At 39.6% G+C, this 23,744-nt stretch overlaps 1 protein-coding gene across 7 annotated transcripts in view; it reads right to left on the bottom strand.

Moving 5' to 3' along the window:
- Window positions 1-23,744, bottom strand: part of GTDC1 (glycosyltransferase like domain containing 1) — a 302,948-nt gene that overhangs the window by 261,502 nt on the left and 17,702 nt on the right. Inside the window, exon 4 of one of the 7 annotated variants that reach the window (XM_059727401.1) lies at window positions 19,750-20,188. The exons of 5 other annotated variants lie outside the window; for them this stretch is intronic. The gene's annotated coding sequence lies outside the window, so the exon portion shown is untranslated. Of the gene's footprint in view, window positions 1-2,239; window positions 2,354-19,749; window positions 20,189-23,744 lie in introns of those variants that run through there. One more of the 7 variants, XM_059727402.1, reaches the window with a different exon arrangement.

Here is a 23,744-nt window from a genome sequence, read left to right as displayed (position 1 = left end):
TACTCCTTTGCTTAATCTCTCCTACCCCACCACCTCTCCTCCTCCAGTGAGTCTCTGTCGTTGGATCCCCAAGGCCTGACACTGCTCCCTCCTGGTTCCCCATACCAGGATTGGGTTCTGAGGCTGAGCATCACCACCTCCCAGGCCTGTGCACTGAGATCAAGCGACCAATTCAGCAAGCAGGGCCAAGGACTCTCCAAAGGTCTGGAAATTTGATGGCCGAGGAAACGGTCCCACACCTACCCTGCCACTAAACATCAAGATCCATGCGGCGCTCCACAGGCCAGATGATGCAGCAGCACAGGTTGGATCTGGCCCGCAAGCTGGGGACGGAGTACCCCTAGGTTAGTCTATAAAGATGCATATCTACTTTGTCTTCTGACTAACATGGCTTACTTCTCAGTAACATAAGCCAATGATTCTCAACCAGGTTGCTGAGATACCCTGGTGGGCCCTGACATCTTTTCAAGGGTAATATTGGGTGTCACACAACATTAGGTGTGCAAACGCGATTCATACGGTAAACCCAAAGTTTTCAAACAGGAATCCATAATGTTAAATGCATCTGATCTACTGGGATCTTTCTAAGTCCTTTGTGGCAGAAAAATCGCTGTTTTTCTGTAGTCAAAAACCGAACGAAAACTAATAACTGGATGTAAGAATATGGTAGATGTCATATTCTGAATCAGATAAGTCTCTTTGGACTAAAGAAGAATCAGGAGCTTTCAGACAAGAGTCTTTAGTTATTACAATAGTAGTACCTATTATCAATGTATTGGAAAAATTTCACCTAAATTCTAAATGACTATCAACTTTACAAGTATATAGCCTGTATAATGGCCTGCACTGAGACCAGAACTACATATCACAACACTGGGACAAAAACCACCGAATTCACTTCTACTGGTATATCTGACTTTGGTGCCAATCAATCAAACAGCAGCAGCAGAAACAGCAGTTAAATTCTCAGAGAATTTCACTATCACTCCAAAATCTATGTAGGAGAGTCATTAGAGGCTATGAAGCATCATAAATGGAAGTCGAGAGAAGGTTTACCATAGCATGACCAGGATTGTGGGTACACAAGGTATTTTTACATACCCAAGATATACAATACAGATAGGGAAAACTGCTCATCAATAAAGATGGAACTGGACAGCTGCTTTTGTCTCTGTTAACATAGCTTGGTTCATTTGCTGTTATTAGTTTGTAAGCTATTGTGCTGCAAACTAATATTTCCATATCCCCATAATTATTTCCATAACTGCATTGAAGAGCCTTTAATGGTAGTTTACTTTGCAAGAGATTAAACAAAGTGCGTAATTTTCAAAAATGCATAGAGTGACTAGGAGACACACTTTCAATGGGGGCTGAGATCAAAATCAGCCTCATAGGCACTTTCACTGGGGATGTTTCACAATGCCTAAAATGTAGGCACCTTTGCCTCAAAAGTGAACCAAACTGATAGAGTTAGATACCTAGGCTTGTTGTACAATAAAGGGAGAGACCTACAGCAATCCATATCTCCTCAATAATTTGCATAGAGGCACCTACATCTAGCAAACAGGACATACTAGCTGTGGGGGCATAACTGAAATTCCTTTCCAGTTTGCAGTTTAGGCATCACATTCAGGGTTAAAGGGTGGTGCTTCCGTTACCTTGGGATCCAGACCACTAAGGAGGGATGAGCCTCATGCACAAAGTCCAGCAGGGACCAGAACCCAGAATCTTCAATTTATCATGCAGCAGCAAAGTGCCTGTATCAGCACGTTATGAAGTCACACTCCATCCTACCTGGTCTTCTTCAGGCCACATCTCCAACCCACAGTCTGGCAGTTAAAGTGCTCTTGTGAGGTGGGTCTGAATCCCCAGAGGAAAAGTGCCTGTAACCCAGGCCTCCCACTTCCTGGGCAAGTTCAGTAAAGGCTAGGTTATCATATGAAAGGCACACGATGCATTCTGTAACAAGCTGCACACAATGTCAAATAGTTAACAGGCATGCTCTAGAGTCACCATTACAAAACTGGGACTTGATGAGTCTCCCACAGCAATTTTGAACATAACAGAGCTTTGGACAGTGATTTTTAGCCAGAGTGCCACAGCATCCTGGGGTGCCACATGGTAAGAAGATAAGCAGATGAGTGTAGGCTTGGGCTTGGTCCCTGCCAGTCCCCCACCTCTACTGCCTGGACCATCTGCAAGAAAATATTCATGTGTTTTAAAATTCGGTGCCACTTACTTCACAAAAAGTATGGAGGGGTGGCTTGAGTCCTACGAGGTATGCCTCGAGTCCGAAAGAGTTGAGAACCACTGGTCTTATGAAGTAGTCAGAAACCTACATGGATGATGTGGATCAGTTCTGAGCATATGCAGTGCAGTAGCCTGTCCACCCAATTTAGGATCTTTTAAAAACAAAAAAGGAGACCAATGAATCCAGGTGCCTAGGTCAAGGGTCAGCAATATACGGCTGAATCCAGCCCATGAAGCCACTGGATCTGGCCCATGAAGCCAAAGGGCTTTGACTGTACCTGTGTCTACATCAGGGCCAAGCAGCAAGGAGCTGCACTGGGGCCAGGCCTTGCACTGCCTCTACTTCCTCCAGGCCTCCCACTCCCTGCCTGCAGTGCAGGCACAGCTTCTAGAACAGCAGGTGGTAGGATGGATGGTGGGAAATGACGAAAAGCAGCAGCAGCAAGGATGCATCTTACAGACGCCCAGCCCTGGTGCAGCTCCCCACCAGCTGGAAAATGTGCCTATGCTGCAGTTAGGGAGCAGAGGGCTGGTGGAAGTGGCAGCAGAGTGAGCGCAGGTCTCAGCCACCTGCCCCAGCATGGGCAGAAGTGCAAACACAGCACCCTGCTGCTGCTATGCCGCCAAAGCCCCTGGCTTGCATCAAAATAAAGCCAGGCTGTTCTGGCCTGCAGCTTGTTAAAGGTCTCCAGCCACTGGCTTAGGTAGTTGTACAGCTGTTCAAAATAAGTCAATCTGTGGCTGCTTTTTATGACTACAGAACATAAATTCTGCCTACATGCTGTACAGGTACCACAATGTTAATTTGCATCTAGCCGTCATATACCTTATAACCCGAGAGAGAGAGAGAGAGAGAGAGAGAGAGTGGGCGCGCGCGCGCATGTGTGCATATAATAATAAAGCATCTTCCTATCACTCCAAAAAGCATTATGCATTTATGTTAAAAATGCAACATAGAAAATATTTTATATTGCATTGCTTACTGTACTTCATGCAGTGTGGCACAGGAACCTACAAGGAAGCATTTCCACCTCTCTCTATCAGCTGCTCTTTTTTCATAGTGTTAGTGTATTTGATCTTTTTGTAATCATGGCAAGAATCGACCTTAAATTTTTCCTTCAGGTAAGAAACTGTTGCTTCTGAAAAGTGAAGCTGTTTAAGCCTAAATCTAAGCAAGGATCGTGGCTACATTTTTTCTGGTCTCCCCTATGTTCTGATACATCCAAACACATCAGATATTAAATGTGAATTTATGCTACCTGTTTCCCCTCCATTGCATAGGGATACTGGGGTGGGCTATCGTTTTATAGAAGAGCAGCTTCAAAGATGTTGGCAGACCCCAACCATGACAGACCTATTTATCTATGTTAAGCTGTCCCGCTCCTGTGAAATACCTACCACTCCAATGTGTGGCTATTTACTTCAACCTTTCCTTAATTATCACATGTATTGCATCCTTAGTGACATTTTAATAAACCATAACAAGCATTTTAAAAAACAGTATGCTCAAAAACAGGGTTTTTTTAAAATACAGCTTTCCTTTGTCAATAATTCCATTGTTCCATACTTGGCTTTGTTATATCCCATCATGAAAGAGTGCCATTAAGAATCAGACCAAACAGATCTTCCTACATCAGATATGGCATGGCACAATGCTCTTGATTAATCACATCAAGCAATATAAATTATCCAAGACCAATTAATTTTTTTCTTAAAATAATGAGGTTTGTGTGCATTTTAATGGCTCTACCATGCCAGATTACTTCATGGAAGTGTTTTATTTTTGTCTCAGTTCACAATGAAGTGTTTTGAAACAGCCCGACTATTTAACATTGAAAATATAGATACTGAAATGTTCATATGATTAAGAAATTAATACAAGTTCAGTGTCTTGACAATTTCTTAATGCACTTCACAAATTTCTTAGAAAACAGCTGTGATCCAATTTAATCACTAAAAAGATCTTAAATCCTTTGACTTATACAGGTGAGTATGTGCACAAGTAACAAAACATGCACATATGCACACACGCATAATACTTCTGAACTTTGGGAAGAGGGAAAATTTTTGGGATAAAACAATTTAGTAACTGATGTAAATCCAGCAAACTTCTTTTTTAATGTGGACTAATACGTATAGTTAGAAATCTATAAAGTATTTTGTACAGAAAAAATAGTAAAATGTGGGAAGTTCATTAGTGAATAAACGTGGAGAGCACCACAACTTTGCCAAAACAATTTCAATATAAGGTTATGAACAACCTAACTATGAGAAACAGACCATGCCAATTAAAGAATCTCCATAAAATTGAGACTTCCAGATAATGCTACTGTGATGTGACATTACAATGCCAATACAGTCCTGATGATTTAGGATCAAACATGTAATATTGGATGTCAAAATAAATGTATGTTAATATAAGTAATAGTACATATATGCTATATGTAAATGCACTGTCATATATAAGAGCTATGCTAACAGCAAAATATGTAATTCTAAGCTCTTCACTGGGTCAGAGATAACTCCAGCTGTTCTAGAAAGTGTTATTATGGGTGGGAAACTCTCTCCCTAAAAACATCCACTTGATTCTGGGATCTTAATTTGTACTTGTTTATTATTTTTTATATTACTTAGATTTCAGTAAGAACTGGGAAAAGTTTAGGGTACATACCCTGATGCTAACATAAGCAAATAAAACCCCCCAAATTTTAAAACTCATAATTTTGATCAGGCCATGCTCAAAAATAAAATACAAGCATAGGATGAATTTTAAACCGGAAGGCTACCACTATATGTTAACTTCAACTTTCAGAGAAACTCAAAGCTGGGGGCATCACCATTAAGGGAGTGGCCTCCCACAGAATCCAGGGCACTTGAGCCCCAGTGAACATGCCAACTGTCAGCAGGAAAATGATATAGCCCTGGTCACCCTCTGGCCACTTTATCTGTCATCACTGCTGCGACCTACCTCTGCAGCCCTATTCTAGAGACACCACTGCTGTATGCCTTGCCAGAGCTCCCACTACAGTAACAGTAAATCAATCCAGCTCCAGCACAAGCACAGTGGGATCTGGAGCTGCCACAGCTGCTGCATGCCCCACACTGGATCTGGCCCACAAGAAGCTCCACCGTTTGAAAATGGCCAGGGGAACAAGGCGAGTTTTACATGCTGTTTCTCACACATTTACGAGTTATGTGATTTTTGTCCATGAAACTCAAGTGGTAAGTAGTATCTACAATATCATTATATCTCTGGGGAAATTATTTTTTCATAAACATAAGCTTAGAGATACAAATACAACTTGAACTATAAAAGTAATAACCTTTCTAAACAACTATGTAGATTATTCAGTTAAAAGGCCTGAAAGGAGACTAAAAAGCAATGCGATGTGTATAAACAAAGAAAGGAAAGGTGTTGTAAAAGTTCTCACTAGAACTTTCTCTACTGAAGTGATGTTTGCCTTCTATTTTCAGTTTTCTTTAACCAGTCTGTGTTTAATTACATAAGAACGTATAGATACATAAAGTGTATATGTTATACAATTTAAAGGAACCGTCAAAGATGCTAGATCAAAAGTATGATCTATCAACTGCATTTTGGTACATATACACATTGTTTTCCCCTATGCTCTTCCCCTCTGTTTGCAGATAGGCAGTAAAATAAGATTTACAAAAATTCTGCTTAAACAGAGTTCCATAGGGTTTAATGCTAGTAGGTACAATAGATTGCCTAGTTTGACCCATACCTATTTCAGACCATTCAAGTTCCACCTACATATGCCTAAACCCAGAAACTTCCAGGCCATGGATCATTTTTGACATTTCTTTGAACCTTCTAGTCTTTACAGAAATTTCTTGAAGTGTAGACCTAAGAACTAGACACAGGATACTCATTATACTCACAGTATATCTTACCTACATACAGAGGCAAAATTGCTTTTATACTTCTAAATGACAATTTCCTTTCTTTTTTATATATCAGAGGACTTCATTAGCTCTTTTTGTCATGGCAATGCATTGAGAGCTCATCTCCAGGTGACTAACTATGATAATCCCAAGTCCTTCTCTGAGATATGACTACTTTGCAAAACCACAGCTTCCCGACCTATCAGCAAACCTGCAATCCTGACTACCAGATTCATTACCTTGCATTTGGCTGTATTAAAAACAGTCTTTGTTAGATTGTGACCATTTAACTAGGTGACTCAGGTCACTGAGTAATAAGAAGCCAGCCGGCTCCTTATTTACTACACTATGTCTTTCCGTCACTACAACATATATCAGCTAAGATTTTATATCATCATCTAAGCTGTTGATAAAAATATTTAATATTATTAGACCAAAAAATTATACCAGGAGGCACCACTTGAAATGGTCTTGTTCACTGATGACTCCCCACTAACAATTATTTGTTAAGATCTGTCGGTAAGCCAGGCATAAATCTATCTGATATATTCCCTATTGATTCCATATAAACCAATTTTTTTAAATCAAAACATCATGTGGTGCTAAGGCAGATGCCTTGGAGAAATTCAAGTACACTATATCAACACAATTGCCTTAATCAACCAAACCTGTAATCCTGTCAAAAAAGACAACAGGTTTGTTTGACAAAACCTACTTTCCATGAAACCATAGTAACTGGCATTAATCATATGTTTAGTTTCTAAGCCTTTGTTGATACAGCTCCAAATTAACCATTTCATTAATTTACCCAGGATTGACATCAAGCTAGCTGATCTATAGTTCTTGTGGTCATCTCCTTTACCCTTTAAATATCAGAACTCTATTGGCAGTCCTCCAATGTTAGAATTGTTCTAGTTTTTCAAGGGTTTACTAAAATTAATTCTAGTCTTTCCAAGCTCTTCAGCTACTTCTTTTAAGACTCTTGGATAAGTACCCAAGTTGAGTTTTCTTTTCTTTAATTTTAGTGGGTACTAGTTTACATCATTTATTGTTACAGACAGTAATTTTTTTATTCCGTGCCTAATATATGGGATGAATAAAAAGACCAGAAAAGGAAAATCAAGTTAAGTGCAATTGCAAAAAACTGTACAAATTAAACATTAGTGAAAGCATACAGCTTTATTTTACAGGTAGCAGCAGTGGATGATGGGACCATACAATTTTAGATACATGTGGTTTACAAACATAAACATTTTTACCTATTCACAAACTGAGTGCTGTGGTTTTTTTATTTACTTAGCACAGTGGCAGTGTTCAATTTTTTTTTGTTTTGCTTCAATCTTCACAAAAAAAATTAATTGTGACAAGATACTTAACACATTAAAATTAACAGAGGCAGAAACACAAACGTAGGAACAGAACAGGTAAAATAATATCTATGTAAGAATGGTTTATTCAAGCCAGCAGTACCCTGGAGTCCTCAAGAAACTAACCAGAGCAATTTATGAATCACTAACAATTATCTTTGAAAAATAATGGAGATCCCAGAAAACCAGAAAAAGGCAAACACAGCAGCTATCCTGAAACAGGAGAAAAAAGGAGGATCTAGAAAATTGCAGACTAATCAGACTAACTTCAATAATCAGACAGTTGTTAGAACAAGTTGTTAAGCAATTTCTTTGAAAAAGTAAGAAAATAAGGTATCAAAAACACTCCATATATTGGGGGGGGGGAGGGAGGGGGCGGGCGTTTTCCTAGTCTTTTGACAGGTGACAGAGGTTAACATATCCACTGGAAGTAGCGGATATAATAACATCTTGAGTAAGGGTTTTAATGCACCTCCACATAACTTTCTAATAAGCTAACTGGAGAAAGATACTGGAAATAGTCACTAGAAAATAGGGGTACTACTTACTTGAAACAAAGTCATCAACAATTCATTATTAAACTGGGTGGACATTCCAAGTGATGTCCCACAAGGGTCAGTCACTGGCCTAGTTTTATTAAATATTTTCTTTAATGACTCAGATGATGAAAGAGAGAGCACATTTATAAAATTTGTGGACAACACTATACTAAGAGTTGTAGGAACTTTGGAAGGGCAGGAACTGAGCTAGAAATGTTGTAGTAGCCACAGAACTAGAGTCACAAGGCCCTAGAACTGATACCTATGTATGGACAGCCTCTTCTTCCACAGATGTCTTGGGCAGCTGACAGAAGTAAAAAAAAAAAAGGAAGAGGCAGCACATTAGTTTCACCTGGCCACTTCAGCAAGGCTTTTTGGCGCTTCTATCTAATAGCTGATTGGATCAGCTATTAGATAAAAGCACCAAAAAAGCCCTGCTGAAGCACCTAATCTATACAGATGTTGGGCAAGCTGGATCAAACTGACATGATGCCTTGTCTGCGCATATGCTGCACTTAGCGCAGGGACGCACCAAGTCTAAAGTAAAGCAACGTTTTGGGGGGGGGGGGGGGGCGGGAAGGGTTATGTCTGTAAGCAGCACTGGTGTCCTACCGGCTTTGTAATCTAGACTTCTTGTTGCTTTTATAGTAAAACTAAAATGCGCTGATGAAAGTATCCAGAAGGAATTCTGTGAGGAGGAGCTCTAAGAACTCCTAATCCCTATGAAGCTTTTCTACATAGAGGCATGGTACAGACAATGTTTTCTAACTACAAAGATGTTTGAAAAAATTCCAAGGCCAGAAGTCCACTTAGTATTCCTTTCAAACAAATGCACTGTGCAGCTTTCTCAGTAGCCAGTTAACAGATAGTAAAACAGTAAAACACCTTAACTTCTGTCATTTTTCACCACAGCATGAGGTATTACCACTCCAGAATAAATTATGACTAAAAATAATGCTAATAAAATTTTCAGTTTGCACTTTTCTGGTTTTTAATGTCAAAACAACAATGCTGAAATGATGAACTGATTATCTGAAGATAAGTAATTTTTCATAGTGAGAAACATGTTCTATTCAGGAAGTAAAAACATTCACTAACTGGTTACCAATTAAACAAATAGCATGTTCTTAGCCCTAAATATCTAGCCAACAACAGAGATGAAAAAGAAAAACAACAATACTGCCAACTGAAATTACTTTTTACAACTCAGGAGTATCTAGCATGCAAGAGAGTAAGACTGCCAATAAAACACAAGATTTTCAAAAAGATACTATTTTGCGTATGTGGCTTAGATACCAAATGAGAGCAGAAATGGCAACCGAGCTTAGGAAAGTAAACATTTTTGCCAACAAATTTCTTGCAAAGTCAACAATTATAATTTATTCTGATCCTTTCTGTCACCATATTAGTAGTTATTTTTCAGCAATCCCAAAGCAGCTACAAATAATGCCATAGAAGAGGACTGATATAATTACATGTAGAAAAAGATAGTCCAGCACCCTTACACTCAAAACTACCCTCTGTGACTCCTTCATACCCCATATGTTGCTAATAAAACTGCTTGAATCATACCTATGAGACAGTTTTACTGATATTGTACCAGGTCCCTAGATTCTTCATATGAGATACGATGTCACCAGAACTATAACTATGCAAATTTTGTGATGCGGGTCCCACCGGACACAATATTACACACACACTTTGCAGTATGAAACTGTGCGTTACCAATAGTTTCAGCGTTGTATCAATGAAACCACTGTTGAAAAGCTCACTAAAGACAACATCAAATTCAAAAGTACTAAAGAACAACCCAAAATGTATGTGAAGATGACAATGTTGTGATTTGTCAAATTAATGAATGCTTTCCTGTAGAAACCCTGAAGCAAATTTCAGACATGACCATCTAGCTTTCAACCACAAAAAGTAAGACTACCTTGCACCTGCATAAAACCCAACAATTTTGAGTTCCTACTGGTTTTGTGGACATTTTTTATAACTGCAAAAAAAATCTTTTGACTACTTAGGTATAATCACTGTGCCACAAGTGCCCACAAGACTGGTTATTTGAAATGCATTTTAAAAAATACATTCATAAGTAATATAAAAACAGAACAGGAAGTCATGGTCTTATGTTCCAGAGTTATAATCTTGGATCTGACTTCAAATCCCCCTATGGCCTCAACCAAATCATGACTCCTCTCTGTTTCACTAACGTGAATTTAGGATCTTTTCATTATTATTTATTATTTGTGCAGCAGCAATACAACCAATGCTTTATAGTCGTGTACAAAGACAGCAATTCACTGGTCTGTCTCAATATCACATATGGTTTTGTTGTAGCGGTCTCTCAACTCAAAAGAGTTATCACCATCCTAATTTCAGTGGAGTTCCTATGTGCAATACAAGGACTTGTCAATAGTAAAGAATTATAATAGAAACCTGAAGAGGAGAAAAAAAGGAAGTGCAATGGCATGGCAAATGGGGTCTTCTTGGGATACAGGTTAAGAGAAACAAGAATGCCTATCTGCCTCATAAAGGCCTTGTAGGGATTCCGAAAAACAGGTAAACCGCTAATTACAATAAATTCTGTCTTACTAAAAGCAGAAAAATCTGCACGGGCTGCCCTGCCAATATAGTTAGAAAATATGATATTGTACATTAATGAACAGCTCTTTAAGGATTAGACTGGGGTAGTCTTAGTCCAATTGACAAATACTTAGTCCAAGTACAGACCATTAACTTCAACTGGGCTGTTCCTGGCTGAAGATACTAATCAATGAAAGTAAAAATGTGCATATCCCTAAGCTACAAAAAACATTTTTTGTCAAAAGGTTTGTGTATTGATTGTTTCCTACAAGTGGTTCCAACATGCCTCCACTACAGTTTCAGCTTAAGGCTATGTGGTATTCATGAAATTTTCCTTGGTACTCTCACCTGCAAAACTAAAAGTGTCTTCTTTCAAGAGATAATGATACTTCATGAGATAGAAGGTTTACATTAAATGCTACAAACATTTTAGTCCTTTTGAACTGGTATTGGATTTTATCATCATACAATTCTAACAATAGTTACATACTTACATTTTGTAAGTTTGCAAACACTAAAACCCAATAGCGAGGTGCAACTGAAATACCAAGACTCATAAACTGTAATACACAATGGCTGAGCAAATAAAAATTGAAGCCATTTGTATTTTTTAGAAAAACAAGGTCTACATAAATCAAACTAGCTACACAGGCTCCAATCCAGCAATTTGTGCACACAAGCTGAAATTTAAAGAGTAGCCTCTCAGACTTAAAAAAAAAAAAAAAAAAAAAAAATAAACCACCCTGAAATCAACGTGCACACACGTGCTTAAATTCACATGATCTGATACAGCTGGCATCAAAGAAACACCAAAATGTAAAACACTAGGGAATTAACATTTTAAATAGTGAAAAAAATAAAAAAGAAAACACTAAACACAAACACAAAACCCAAGAATGTATGCAAACCCTTAAAATGCACGCAAAATGAGGATTATCTAGTGTTTCCTGAGAAAGTGAACTCTAAAACTAAGCTACATTTTATGAAAAGATTAAAGATTTAAATTTAAAGGACTGGGAACACAGCTTTTAGGCAATTTCTTATAGTTCAATGAAGTTAAGATCACTTGAACATAAACTATAATTCCTGATTCCTCCGTTTTTTCTGACTTGTATCATTCTCAAATTCAAACCTAAAGAGCTGCTTGGCAGGATGTTTTCCATGACAGTGAAGTGGCAGTTTCACACCTTTCCATGCTATTTACCATGCCATCACCAGGAATTCAGTAGACACTATGTAGGAGTTATATGATCACTATTATTTTTTCAATCATCAGACACTGCTACAGTGGGTAGGACATTTTTTACTTTTTCTAACCAATCAAACTAAGTATTAATAGAGCAGATCATTATAGAAATACAATACATCTAATTTTGGAAATAATAAAGCTGCTTCACAGCAGCAAACTTCCCCAACAAGAACAGATAACAATTTTCTGAGCTAGCACAAAGCAGCCTTAACCACACAGGCAAAAAAAAAAAATCACTACTGAACAATTATGCAGAATTTTCAAAACCCAGGGTTACAAGCCAAATGTTTCAGTGAACATATCTGGACCTAGTTCCAAAGTAAAGTTGAAGATCAATAGTGAAGATCAAAGCAACTCACTGTTCAACTGTTCAAATGCATGCAAGAAAAGTGAAGGAGTATATTTATAGATGTTCAAACTACAGTTAAACAACAAAACAGTCACAGCATTCAATTTAAGTGCAGCATTTGAAAGAATAATGTTATGTATTTTGGACTCTGAAACATTCCCTGAACACTGCAGCCCTGCGCTACTGTATGAAAACTACCTGGAAATTTACTAGACTCAAAAGTCAATAACTAGTCCAATCAATACCATCTAGATCAAGTAAAGTACAAAAAAGCAAACTAAACATAACAAGAAAAGTGTTCCTTAAAGTGCATTATTTTTGGCCTGAGAGTATTATACAATCAAGTGGGAACTGAAGAACGGATTCAAAAAAGCACCAAGGTATCAAGCAATTAATACATAGGAGGAACGTTGACTGTCAGTGTTTAAAAGCCAGTCATTAATGACTCAGACACCTTGCACCATTCTAAGTCATGAATAATATACTGTAAGAGAGAATATAAAGACAGTACAGCAGTATTTATAAACCCCGTGGGTCACAAGAATATATGAAAGGGTCACAAAAAAACTTTCTTGATTCTCTTTTAAAGGATTAAAATGCGGAAAACCGTGGCTTTTCCCTTGCAGGCTGGCAAAGTTCCAGCCCGCGAGCAGCTGCTTGGGGCTCCCCCATTCCCCACCAGCCCCACACATCCACCCTCTGCCCCACACATGGTGGGGCTGGGACCTGGGGGGCAGTAGGTCAGGAGTGAGGGGCACTGGGTTGGGACTGGCCACTGATGTTTACAAATGAGTCCTGGTACAAAAAAGCTCGAGAACCACTGCACTAGAAAATGATAAAGGAAACTTTCTGAACCACTGAGTAATTATGCCAGGTAAGTGACTGGAACACGTTACCAATACACTTTTAAGTACAGGTACATGTAGTAATGCCCACAGTACTCTGTGACAAAATGATGTGAAGATGGACAAAGCTAGCAGGAGATTTGACTTTACAATCCAAAACTACCGTGTTTTCAATTCAAGTCATATTTTGGACACTCAGCTCAAATTACTAGGGACAGGACAGCATTCACATACATGGAATGGAGGGAAAAAAAGGGCAGACAGTCTGTCTGTCTGTCTCTCCTGTTTCAAGACAACTCACATACCAGTTTTAAAAGATCTCTCTTAGACCAGAGCATGGGATGCTGAGGGATTAGAGGCAGCAATATGTGCTACCATGTAGTCCCTTATGTCTGTGTACCATACCAATGCCTCCATCACATAAAGGAAACATGCACCATTCAGTCACTGCTTTCACTCCTCATGCAGGGGAGCAGGAAGGAGCAGGGCAGCTTCACCAGCACTTTGATGAACTTGGGCTGCAACAAGTACAGACTAAAAGGCAAACTACGGTTAGTGAGTCCCACTCACCTAGCTCTCTGGCAGAAGTGCAACAACACACTGCCACTTCCTCTGGACTAGATATCAGACTGACAATACAAACCTTTTGTACTGTGATTAATAAAAGACCAAAAAACTATCCTGAATATCTACCACAAAAACAGATGGTTTATTTTTATCTGGAAGAGAGGGTCCTAATTCTGTATAATTTCAGGAAAGAGAGCTCATCCATTTTACATAAGGATTGTTTCCACAAGCTTTATATGTAAAATGGAACATAATACAATTCCATTTCCTAGTTTGTCTACAATTGTGATTTTTCAATCTGAAATTGTAGATATTCTTTTCAAACATCTATTATACAACTAAGGAGAAGACAATCCACAAAGTGCAGGGGGAGTGAAAATGAGTAGATGTGAAACAAAGAATTTACACATATTCTTGAACAAAACCAGAGAAAATATTCCATACAGCTGCATTTGCAAGTGAAAGCTGACCTCAAGCATCACATTCAATACATATGAAGCAGATAACCTAAGCTGATACTGACCTTGATACTATAGGGGCAAATTCTGCATAAGGATGAGCTGTTCTTGAACAAATGTTTTCCAATGTATTAGGCATACAGAGGCTTTTTTCCACATCAGGAACTTCATGTCGTGTTCTTTGAACTACTTCTTTTCTTGAGCAAATGTATTGTGGACAATATAAGGATAATGTCACTCTCTATTTATCTTTGAGCTCTTCACTTACAGATTCCACTGGCAGTCATAGAACACTGGATTTTATTCACCATGGCTACATTTAGGATCCTCTCTTCTAGACTCCAATGCCACAGACTAGCAAGAGTATCTAGTGATTTACAACATTATTTGATCTCTGAAGCACCGAAATGGATCCTTATTCACTTGAAAGTCATGCACAGGTTTAGAGCACACAGTGGTACCAAGAACAAAGCAGGTGGAAGCAGGAGTTCCACAGGTAACAAAAATGGCTATTTAAGATGCATCAGCAGAATCTAGGTTATGACAATTATTCCACCCTACACTGTGAAACCAATCAGTTCCTGTGCACTACACACTGTGAAGTAAACACCTTATAGTTGCTGAATATTGACTCTAATGTTCAGAAAGCATTATGGTTTACTTAGTTACTCTGACAGAAAAAAAAATATCTGTGTGAACGTTCGTAATACAAGCTCAAGTATCCCAAAATGCAAGGCCATGGGCTAACATTTGCCAGGATTCTTTTTTGTAATCCCACAGTCAAAGCTCCCTTTAAAAAAACAAAACAAACAAACAAACAAAAAATCAGTAAAAGAAATTAAGCAAACATGGGAAAATAGAAGCAGAAAACAGAAATAATTACACAAGGCAACGTAATGTTAGAAATCCAATTTAAAATAAAATAAAAAAAATAATAATTCCACACACAGCACACATTACAAACCAAGGGTTGCATACAGCATCCATTTTATCACTTATATTTATCATTTATATTTGTCTATCTTGTCATCCTTAAAATCACTCTTTTAAATAAGAAGTACAACTGAATTCCTGACCATCTGTAGACACAAAACATTCTATGGAATTTTTCACAAAATTAAGCAATGGTGCCTTGAACAAATTCCAAATGAGGGAGTTGCTTTCATCCTACTTAAATTTTCCTTGAAGTTTCAATTGAGTCCAACATATTTATTGCTTTTGCTAAACAATTTGGAAATATTTTTGTAGAAAAAAACCTGGCATTGTTCAAATCAAATATGGCATTTTAATGGCAGGTGAAGTGATCCCATAAATGGCAAATTTGTTACATTTGCAAAACAGTTTGGGGGCCTTTGGGAGTTGAAGTTAGTCTGGCTAGACAAGCTATTCTCATTTCCTACTATAAGTTAGAATCTTAGATCTACACTGTCCCAGGTGAGCTTTTGCCGCTGGATATAGCATAGAGCTATCTAAATTAAGCAGATGCATCTAATTTTAAAGAAACAGGACATTCAATAGGTAGGTCAAAATTGACAAAAAAAAAAACATGCTCCCAACCTGCAAAGTTATATGCATTTGTTTAATTCTACACATGGTAAGCATTGCCTTGAATTAAATAAGATTATTCAAAATACTTAGTGTCAAATACACGTGTTAAGTCTTGGTAAGCAATAGTTTGTATGACAACCTAGAAGCTGGAAATGCAAAAATAAAAAAAATGGCTTATGATGAAACTAACTGTTCTGCCAATACCACTGCATTTCTCTGTTAACATGCTCAGGTATCTAATAGAGCTGTGCGAAGCTTCGGTAGCCGATTCGATTTGGAGGAGATGCAGGCGCGGCAGCACAGAGAGCAGGAGCTCTGCTGCCACCTGGAGCAAGCTGCACCTGCATCGCACCAGCCAGTGCCAGCTGAGCAAGTGGCAGCAGAGGCAGGCATAGCCAGAGGAGCTCCGGGAGAAGCCCCCATGGCTACCCTGCCCAGCCCCATCCCCTGCCCCAGCCTAGTACAGGCACTTAAAAAAAAAAAAAGGCACCATACTCACCAGATGCAGGAGCGGAGACTGGGGCCTCTGGGTGCTCATGGCAGAGCACCCCCACTTAGCACGGGGCACTGGGGGGCAGCAGTGATTGCCCCCCCCCCACATGACACCCACACAGCAGCTGCCCCATGGCACAGGTGCAGCACAGCTCAGCAGGGTGCCGCGGGCTGTCTGGAAGCTGGGGCGACTCCATGTGTTAGCCAGAGCCCAGAAGCACTCAACCCCAGTGGCCCAAGCTCCCAGACAGCACACAGCACCCTGCTAAGCCACAGTGCACCTACACGATGCGACAGCTGTTGCATGGGTGCCAAGCAGGGGGAGCAATCCCTGCTGCCCCGCGCTGTGCAGGGGGGCTCTGCCACGAGTGTCCAGAGGCCCCAATTGTGGCTTCTGCATCTGGTGAGTACTGGGGGTTTTTTGGGGGGTTTTTTGTTTGTTTGTTTTTTTAAGTGCCAGGACTATGCTGGGGTCGAGTGGGGGATGGGGCTGGGCAGGTCAGTCATGGGGGCTTCCCCCACAGCTCCCCCCACCTGGGGAGAGGCAGGCACAGCTGGAGGAGCCGCAAGAAAACCTGTAGCTGCCTGGCTGTGCCTGCCTCTCCCCAGCCGATCCTAATCTGTCCAAATCAGCGCCGAATCTTCCAAAGCCAAAATCAAATCACTGTCCTCCGAATCAGCAAAATCAAATAATTCCCTATTTGCATAGCCCTAGGCTCTAACTCAACATATTTTCAATATATGTCAATGGATTTTTACTGTACTAAAACATCTGTGTAGATCTGGTCATTCAAACCATTAGGCTGAATCCAAAAGCATTCAAAATTCCAATGCCAAGAGATTCTTACTCTCGCTCTATCTACACTCAGTAACAATTAAAGTTTCAGAGTTTTAGACCAGAAAAGTAAATTAAGCAGAACAGAAAGAAAGGAGCAGTATGCTGTATTTAGAGTTAAATATACTATAGTCAAGTACCTTGAAGGGAGTTATGATAAATTTAAAAGATAATCGCAATGATATCTGCACAATATATTATTCAGTAACAAGACATCTTGAGTTTATATATGCTAAAATACAAAGAATACTTTCGGTATCTGTTTTTAATATATTCTCCATATTGGATCCCATTTTTCCCCTACCAAAAACTTAGCCAGTCTGAACTTAAGAACAGGCCTATACTATATTCCACTTAATCTAATCAGGGTCTGCCCTAGGCACAAACATAATAAATGGCTGCTTGGAGCTGCACAGTCTGTAGCAAGTTCTGCAATTCTCAGATTGGCTGGATTACTCCCTCTGTTCCTATTGTTAGAAGCAGAACATTTTCTGCCAAACTTCTCCATGTCCTTCCAGCAAAGGGAAAAACATCCCTGACTATTCGAAATAAAGAGCCCTGCCCATAACCAGGGTCACCCTTGTACTTAATGCACAGATCACTGAGGCTGAATACAGAATCCCCTAATATTCTTGCTTCTTGGGTGTAGTTATGGTTCTAATGCATTTATTTCACACAGGGCACATCTACAAGAGACGTTAAACGAGCAGTAGCCTAATAACAATGCACAGTAGCGTGCCAGGCAAAAGCCATGCTAATATGCTACTGTGTAGCAGTGTTAGGCTACTGCACAGTTAGCATCTGAAAAAAAAAATGCACCGGCACTACTGTGCAATAGCACCAGTTACTGCCAACTGATTTAGTACTTGGTTATGCAAATAATACTAAACTTAATGCATAGTAACTATGGCGTATTAATGAACATGTAGACGAACACATATTCGGGGGGGGGAATGCATTAAAAGTTCAGTCCTAAAACCCAATTTACAATGGAAGGACTATCAAAACAATAATCTTAAAAGCATCAGCATGGGACTGATCAGAAGAGTGTCTGCTAGTTCCTCCATTATTCTGTTCTCAAAAAAAAGTAATATGCACAAGAGAAAAACAAAAATTCTGCTACTAAGATTTAATGTAGACATCCTTGAATACAAAAAACAAACAAACAAACCCTAAATGGCAGCATGGCTAGAAAACTGCAGCTGCAGAATTCCAACTGGCTAACTTGCAAACATGATTATTATTCATTTTTACCATACCTATAGGCATGCTAGGTGCTTCACAAAATATGAAGCAATATAGGGTCCTTTCCCCAAGATCTTATATTCTAGAAAAGAATTTACAAACTAGAATAGAAGGTCATAATATTTATGCTATGCGCTCATGTATTCCAATGATTAAACCTTGGTCACAAAATACTCAACTATGCTGGAAAATAGTTTGTTGGCAAAACTTTATCAGCAAAACCTCTTAGCACAGATACACCTTATACCAGCAAGAGAGGACTTTTGCTGGTGTAAGTTATAACAGTGCCTTAAAAGAAAACAGAACTTTTGCCAGTATTATTTTGTCACCATAATCATGTATAACTAGGATTTGTTTCTTGTATTAAAATGTCATAAAAATCAAATCCCTAATCAATATGAATATACTGGCAAAGCCTTACATATAGAGCTGAAATAAGGAACAGCATATTTCACCATTCATCTAAGGATTCACAAGAGGTCCAGAAATGAGACCAAGAAGTGCACCTCTTGCCCACTAAGACCAGAACGTGGACCAGTATAGCAGCTTCCGCATAGCCCTGGGCCATCGAAAGTTGCTCATGGGAGACTGTTTTGGGCATACACATGGTGCAGGCTCAGATGTGGTATAAACAGCAAGAAAGACTGTTTATTTAGACAAAAAGGAAACTCTCAAAGTTTTTCTTAGAGGCTCTGAATTTTATCTGAAGGGAATACCATTGCTTAAGTACCCGAGTCCTACAAAAGTAGTATTTCAAGGGTTCTGGTACAGTCTAGGGAGTATCATATACTTTATAATCTTTTCTCGATTAAAACATGTTTCCATAAAAATCAAGATAAATAGACATTGATATTCTTATGGGATTTTGAGCTTACCTTAGGAACAAAACTGCTGCTTCTGAAAAGATGGAAAGTTAGCTGCCAAACCTCAAAGTAAGGGAAAAATCTGAAATGCTTTTGTGACCAAAATACGCTTAATGCTTTTGAAAACTTCATGAAAACAGAAAGCCATGAAGACACTACCTATCAATACAGCTGTGTACTGAAAGAGTACAGCCAAGCTCCACAAAAGTATATGAGAGAAAATGGTCTTGTTTTCAATAAGGCTCAAATCCAGCAGTCTGGCAATAGGAGAATTCAGGCTATCTGATCTATAAATGTAGAACAAAGCCTGGATAAGAAGAGGAGAAGTTTCTATAGAAAGGAGGATGCGGACAGTAGCCAAAAGACCTGGCCAATTATTGGTTAGCCAAACGTGCTATCAAGGGAAGAACAGCTAAAAAGAACAGGCTGAGCAAAAACCAGAGCACTGCTTCTCCTGCCTCTGCTGAAAAGCAGTGCAAAAGTCTTGAACTAAAGTCACTAGATAATGTGCGGGCTGGGAGCGATCCGGGCCCTTTTTCGCGCCACGCAGGCTGTGGCCAGCAGCCCAGGCACGCTGGGTCGGAGAAAACAGGCGGCACGCTAGAATTAGTCACGGACTCGTAATGGTTGATTCAAGATTGTTTACTTACACCAAAGATGGTCGCGGTGTAGGCTTGACAGTTTCCCAGGCACAGCTCCGCTTAAATCCTCGTTTGAGGACTCGGACAATATTCAGCACTCCCACGGAGTTGTCGAGGCTCCGTGGATCCTTTTGCGCGCAGGGAAAGGGATACATCGAGGATTGCGAACGGCGACGGGGAGAGGCTAGAGGCTGATCAGACCTCTGTTGCCTGCTTGAAATGCACTGGGTCCGATAGGCTCCGCAGTGCTTAGAGATCTTCACACAGCGTGAGGTCTCCTCCTCCTGGTGTTCGTGGAGTCCTCCAACTTGCGCGGAAACCACTCAAGCCTCTTATACGGCTAGCAAGCCAATCGCTAGCCACCACGTATGAATAATTTCACGCAAGCCAATAATGGGGCTCGAATTATAATACAAATGGCGGGAACTCTTTGCACCGTGCATCTGTGCTGCAAAGAAGAAATGTACACTGCAAAGAAAGCTACAAACTGGCGGGAAAATAATTCAGTGGTGCCAAAGTACACACAAAACAAAAATCACACCCTTGGGTTGTGACAGATAACTATTAAATATTATTACTGTGACCATTTAAAATACATTTTATAAGATAAAATTGTAGCGAGTGCTATGAGCTCTGCTTGGAAATTAAGGACCTGATCCAAACCTTAGTAATTTCAACAGGAAATTAAATAGGAAACCTACAGGTCCCTATGAAGAATTTACACTGTGGGGGGAGGGGGCGGGAAGAAAAAGACTTATTTCAAAAGAGGGGCATGGAATGGCCTAATCTGGTAAGAGATCTTGTTGACACTAACAATATGCGTTTTTTAATATTAAAACAGGTGTGTCAAACATCCAGCCCACAGGCTGGACCTGGCCCAAGGAGCTGCTTGATCCAGCCCATGGGGTCTCGAATCAACCCCACATGAGGCATGTGGAGCCAGACTTTTGTACAGGCTGGACCTGACACTGCTTGCAGCACAGGAGGTTGGTCTGGGGTGCACACTGCATGACGTGCCCATGCTGAACCAACCCTGCACGCTGGCTCTGGAGCCAGTCCAGATAAGGTCATGCTGGAGTCAACATGAAAGACTGTCTGAAGAGGTGCTGCATACAGCCCATACCCCATGCTAGCCACCCCTTCCATAAGCAACACCCTCAGGACTGAGTTCAGCCCATTTGTCATGTATACCATACACCAGCCCCACTCTGGGCCTTGTGCTGCCTGAAGCATGTGGACTGAACTAGAAGCTGTGGGTGCTGCCCATGGCACAGGGCAGCATGGGTGTGTACTGCGTGCAGTGCCCCACCAGACAGTCTTGTGCATTGGCCAGGCACCACCTGGATGGCCTGAGACCGAATCATGACTAGCACTCAAGGCTGATCTGGCAGGGTGCTGCATGTAGCACACACCCTGGGCTCTGTGCAGGCTGGATTCATAACTGGAGGCAGTGCCTGCAGTGCAAGCCGTGGAGTAGAGGAGCTGGCGCATGCTGCCTGCAGCCCAAAGGGTAGGCACAGGAAGCATGCTGCATGTGGTGCTCTACTGGCCTGACCCTGTCTATTGGCTCCAGCCCACCAACCGACAGACAGACCCTCATTCAACCTGTGGGGCCGAATGAGCTTGACACTCCTGTCTTAAAACAACTTCAACAAAACTTGAAATGCAGTTTCTTCCATATCTGTTATTTCATTGGCCTGTTCAGTAGCGTGACGTGCTCTCAGGGCTACAAAATAAATTCCAGTGAACTGAAACCAGTAAAAGTTACGTACATAGGAAATAAAGCTTTAAAGGCAATCTAGCAGTTGAAGAGTTAATATACATCAACAATTTAATGTATTAGTCCTATAACATGTCAGGAAAAGTCTAACAGTTTGAAGAATAGCTCTTTCTTCCAACAATATAAAGGCAAGTATTAGCCTTTGTGTAGGTAGAGTAGGAAGAAGATGGGAGACTGACTTTCCACTCAATTTCATGCAAATTCTCTTTTTATTATATACATTTTATTTTCCAAATAACATAAGCTCTGCCACAATGTGTAAAAGAGAAACACCAGATGTACAAAAAAGCTTTCTATTTCATTGAAAGTCCAGATCTTAATTAGAATAAAATTATCTACCTCCTCAGTTACGGTCTCTTAAAGGACACAGATTATTCTTAACTATGTGAATCCCAAACGTCAAACTCCTCACTAAAGGGTAAGCTATATTTTAACCTTCTCCTCCTAGAGTCACCTTTTCCACTTTACAAAAATCTAATGGAAGCAATACTGTGCAATATAATTGCAATCTGTAGCCTTTCAATATTGGTGATCATTTCTGAGATTGGGTCTTTAATATTCTATCATGTGTCCTTTCAAGAGCTGCACAAGAATATTTGATTTGAAAAAAATAAATGTTCCCATTGATTACATCCTTAATCTTATATACATTCCTTACGTGCAAGCATTAAAAGATGCAAGGGCAGCAAGAACACTAGTGACCTTTATAATTCCAAGATTAAATCCTAACTGTAGGCAAATTATTTCATCAGTCTTTCCCCCTATTTATATCAAGCATTCTTTCTTCCTATCATATTTAAAAAGTACCCTAACTTTTCATTAATGTGCACTAAGACAAAAAGTGCATGCTCTTATGTTGGAAAATGTACATAACACAAATGAAAATGAAATATAATTTTAGAACATCTATTTTGTAATAGGTTTATCAATGGTACTATATGTTGCTGATTACTAATCACTCCTACCCATTTATTAAGCTAATATTAGACCTTTTATTACCTCTTTAAAAGATCATTTGCAAGGCTCAGATATATCATAGTTTTATTCCCAAACTAAAGAAAATTGCTTAGACTGCAGGTAAATGCCTTATTTTTCAAATGAGTGAAGACAGTGGCTATTTATGGATGTAACATTTGAGTCAATTTTGCAGAGGATTGACTAAAAATGCAACATTCTACAACTAAACAAGTTTTTTTTTCTCTTCTGTACTTCAGTATCTCTAACCAAAATACTCAAACTCCACAAAGGTCAGACTACAGGCCACTACAGAAGCATACAAGGGGGAACAAGAAATTAGAAGTCTTCACTCCTCTTCTCAACCTTACAGTAATCAATCTCCAACAGCAGTATTTCTTACATTCCAAAGCAGACAGTTGCATTTTGCTTAAGTCAATATACTATGAAAGTGGACTTCCCCACACGAACAAATTACAGTGGGTCTGAAACAGTAGGTAATGTCCAGTCTCAAACCACTAGCACATTTAATGTCCAATATCTCACAGACCTACAAAGCTGGGAGATAGAAACTTTAGGCCAGCAGTTTTATAAAATTCATTCATTACGGACCTCAGAGGGAGGGAAAACTATGAAGTTGGATGTTGGTTTTATAATTTGAAGAATACAAGAGGAAAGGGTGAAATAACATTTTTAAACTCTCTAAAACCTTTTAAAAAAAGATTTTCTGTACAATGTTTTCACATATGCAGCATGACCAAGTCAAACCATGAACTGTCTGATTCCATGTGTGGAAATACTGGACACAGTAAAAGGCTGGATATGCACACAGACATTTTACTGAATCTTAAACACTGAACCTGAAAGATAGTTGACATCTTGCTGAATGACCATCATTAATGGCCATCGGGACTGCAGCTTTGTACCAATGATTCTGATAATTTCTCAGCTACTAGGAACTCCCTACTACTTAGGGTTACCCCTAAGGATAGTACACTATCCTTGGCACTAAATCAAAGAACAGTTTAAGAGGAGTGTTTGTGCAGGGGTGAGGACAGGTTATATCATCACATGTAATCAGAAATAGGGCAGGAGGTGTTCTATCCAGGGCAAAATGACAACAATCCTCAGACTCCTAAATAGGCCCAGCTCAGACTAGACGAAGATACGTATCAGGACTTTTATTGTATTCAAAGGTTTATAACTCAAATACTTTAAAATTCACTGTGGTTTAGAGATTCCTTTGACATGCCCGGGTTCCTTGCTTTCT

This window comes from Alligator mississippiensis, chromosome 4 (genome assembly GCF_030867095.1).
Source record: "Alligator mississippiensis isolate rAllMis1 chromosome 4, rAllMis1, whole genome shotgun sequence".
NCBI lineage: Eukaryota > Metazoa > Chordata > Crocodylia > Alligatoridae > Alligator > Alligator mississippiensis.
Note: the sequence above shows the minus strand (reverse complement) of the source record. Positions and strands in the feature narration are given on the sequence as shown.